This window comes from Physcomitrium patens, chromosome 2 (assembly GCF_059467195.1).
Source record: "Physcomitrium patens ecotype Gransden chromosome 2, ASM5946719v1, whole genome shotgun sequence".
Taxonomy (NCBI): Eukaryota; Viridiplantae; Streptophyta; class Bryopsida; order Funariales; family Funariaceae; genus Physcomitrium; species Physcomitrium patens.
Window position 1 is genome coordinate 22,938,960 of NC_143411.1, and position 3,589 is coordinate 22,942,548.

General features: G+C 31.0%; 1 long non-coding RNA gene across 1 annotated transcript; it reads left to right on the forward strand.

Moving 5' to 3' along the window:
* Positions 1-1,262: 1,262 nt before the first annotated feature.
* Positions 1,263-3,039, forward strand: LOC112274111 (uncharacterized). The gene is made up of 2 exons (XR_002967326.3): positions 1,263-2,191; positions 2,300-3,039. It is a non-coding gene; the product is annotated as an uncharacterized LOC112274111 (long non-coding RNA).
* The last annotated feature ends 550 nt before the right edge of the window (positions 3,040-3,589 follow it).

A 3,589-nucleotide genomic window follows, 5' to 3' on the forward strand; every position in this document is an offset into this window, starting at 1 on the left:
ATGATAAAGAGTTCTTTGGAATTGTGGATTCATTTAAAAAATGGCTCTATTATCTAAAATGTACTTAAATTTTTTATACAATCATGTAATTGTTTTTTAAGATCAAAACTCCTTGTCATTGACCATATGGACTTCTCTAATTATTATCTATACCAAAAAAACCATAGTCATTTATTTTTATGGATTTTATTACAAATCTTTCAATCTCAATTTTTTATGAATCAATATTTGTGATAGTAGATTATTTCACTAAGATAGCTTATTTTCTATTTTATGAAAAATCTATCATAAGTGAAGAAGCTACTAAATTTTTTATTGATAATATTTATTAATATTATGGATTATCAAAGAATATTATATCAAATAAAAAGATTCAATTTTTATTTGAATTTTAAGATTTTTTTTTTAAATATTAAAGATAGATTAAAAACTATCTTTGACTTTCAATCTTCAAACTAATAGACAAATAAAAACAAGTACATTAAGTATTAGAGTAATATCTTAGATACACCATTAACTACCATAAAGATGGTTACACACCTCTTTTGCCATTAATAAAGTTTTTTTTAATAATATTATTTATCTATTTAATAATTACTATTATATTCTAATTATGATTATCATCTATAATTTGATACTTCTAATTTCTTAAAAGTTTATAATTATGCAACAACAAATTTGAAAAATTGTTCATAAGAGCTATATACAATATTAAAGGTATAATTAAAAGAAGCTTATAAAAGACATACGATCAATGCAAGTACATATTATAAAGAACAACTTCAATTATAAGTTCACAATAAGGTATGGTTACTTTATTGTAATATTAAAACTATTTGCTTACATAATAAGTTGGATTGCTATTTTCATATAATATGTTATCTTGCTTGAAAATGCTCTACATATTTAGCTATAGAAGGTAAATTGGAAATTGTAATAATAAAGGTCCTAAAAATTCTAATATAATCCTAAATATATTCTAATTAAATCTTAATTAATTCTTAAGAAATCTTTAAAAAATTATAAAAAAGAATCATAAAAAATATTAAGAAGTTTTAGAGAAATTTTTTAAAAATCCTTTTATTATTAAAAATATAAATATTAAATAAATGATAAAATTATTTTAAAATATTAAAAATATAATTTTGAAATAAATATTAAATAAATCCTAATCAAATCCTAACATAGCTTTAAAAAAGTCCTAAATAAATTTCTATGGTTATTTTAAAATTCCAATAATTATTAATTGAATCATATATTTTAACTATTTTTATTTTTATTTTTATTTTTTTTTACATTTTAAACTTTAAGAAAACAACAAGTATATAAAGTTTGATAAAAATCAAACATATGAATTGAGAGAAAGAGCTCCAAATACTCTTGCATGTGGGCCATCCTCCTTCTCCAACCAAGATGTTGATCTTCTAGTAGCAATTATTCTTTGTTGAATAGTTCAATTTTTAGAAGTGTAGATATCAAAGCTTAATTTTCTTTTATAAAGTTTTGCTTCAATCAAACAAGAAAATTTCTTAAGATCATAGAAAATCTCATTAATCCTTAAATTCAAAATTTTGAAATCCTAATCCAACCAAATTTCTATATCATTTAATGTAACCATTCAATTGATATCAAATTTACAAATAATATTTTAAAGAAGTACATTGACAAATCTACAATATTTCACCTATATATTTGTCACAATACCTACAAACCTCTCAAATACATGAACTTCTTTTTATTTCTCAAAATCAAAAATTACTAAATATAATTTTATTTTAAAAAGCTCTTAATAATTCAACATGCATCTGCGAGTCACACAATTGTAGGTCTCTCCCCCCTTCTTTTTTTTTTTTGTTTTTTTTGTAGTGCGGAAGCTCCGCATTTTCGGAAAGCACTAGAGTGGTTTCCTGCTCTTCTATTTTTTCTAGTACAAGTTGGATCTCTGAAATTTTTGGGGCGTTCTCCTTGGTCGATCGTGTTGCAGCGGCTGCACTATGGTCAAGTTTTTTCTTGTTCTGTTTTCCCTTGCTCCTAGTTGCTGCAAGTGGAAGATCCGAGAGAAGTTTTTTTCTTCTTCCTCCTTGTTCTCTGTTCCACTGGTGGCGGAGTTGTAGAGGTCGTGGCGGTTGGTTAACGGCAAATGTTAGTCCTTGGTTTTGGGTTGCTGATCGTTGTTTTTCTTGGCGCTATGGTAATACAGTTCCCTGTGCTTTGTGTTTTGTGTTGGAGGGGTATTTTCATTGGGGCACGGTGGCTGTAGTCGCGGTCACCATTTGACTTCGTTTTTTTTTCGTTGTAGGGTGGTTCCAATCTGAGGCTGTAGAGAAGCTGGTGGTTAGACGACATGCGGCGGTGTTACATTTGCTCATCCAGGTTTTGTCATTTCTGGTCTTCAATTGGCGACGGCAGCGAGCTCGTGGTGAAGTCTTCCTCAAGCGGGGGTTGTGACGTTTTTTATTGGGTTCTCTCACTGCGAGGAGTGGTTCCATATTCGTTTTTCTCCTCAGCATTGGTTCTGGTCGCTGTGGAACAACGGCTGGTCTTCCCTTGTGGCAAAAGGTTTGGTGGCGCCGACTGTCAACAGCTTCGGAGTCCAAATCGTTTAATCATCCGAAGCGTTTTCTGCCCATTTGGAGCTTGGCACCGTTGTTGGCAGTCAGAATCAAGAGCAGTCATCTTCATTGTCTCTGTAGAGCACGAACCGGATCTGGGCTCTGCCATCGTCAAACATTCATCTATCGGCTTTGTTTTTTTTTTTCTTAAGTCTGGATTTGCTTGAATTGGTGACCTGCGACATTTGCTCTACATGTTGCAGTGCCCTGATTACCGTCGTAGGGAAGGAGTCGGAATGTTGGAGCAGATCCGAGGTTGACAGGATTGTGTAAGTGTGACTATTGATGCTAGGGGTTCGAAAGAGTGAACAATTTGGATCATTAATCGTTGACGAGCAATTTCATAATCTTGCAGCTAGACAACGGCAGATGTTTCAACCATTAACACTTTACTTTATCATCTGTTAGATTATCTTGTGTTTGATCATCGTGCTGCGCATCATAATGTCGACATTGATATTGGGTACTCTTGTTGCACTATGATAACTTCTAGAGTTTGACACGTTGCTTACATCTCCAGATTTGCATAGACACGGCAGAGGCGAGTCCACAAGTAGAACATCGTAGACCACGGCAATTTCTTTTTTTGTCCTGCCGCCATCTTTTATAGGGTGTTATCTTGGAGCAATTGGTCAATGGCTGTGGTGTTGGTGTTTTTTTTCCCTCTTCATTGCATTCTTGCTTGTGTGCTTGAGAATGCTTTGAGAACCTAGCTATGGAAGGTAAGTAATAGAATCTTTAATATAATCCTAATTAAAATCCTAATTAAAATCCTAATTAAATTTTAATTAAATCCTAAGTCAAATCTTAAATCAAATCCTAATTGAAATCTTAATTGAATCTTAACTAAATCCTTGGTCAAGCCTTATTGAAATCCTAATGAAATCTTAAATCCTAGATAAATCCTAAATAAGTTTTAAACAAATCCTAAATAAATGCTAATATTAATCAAACTTTAGATCAAATCTTAAACCAAA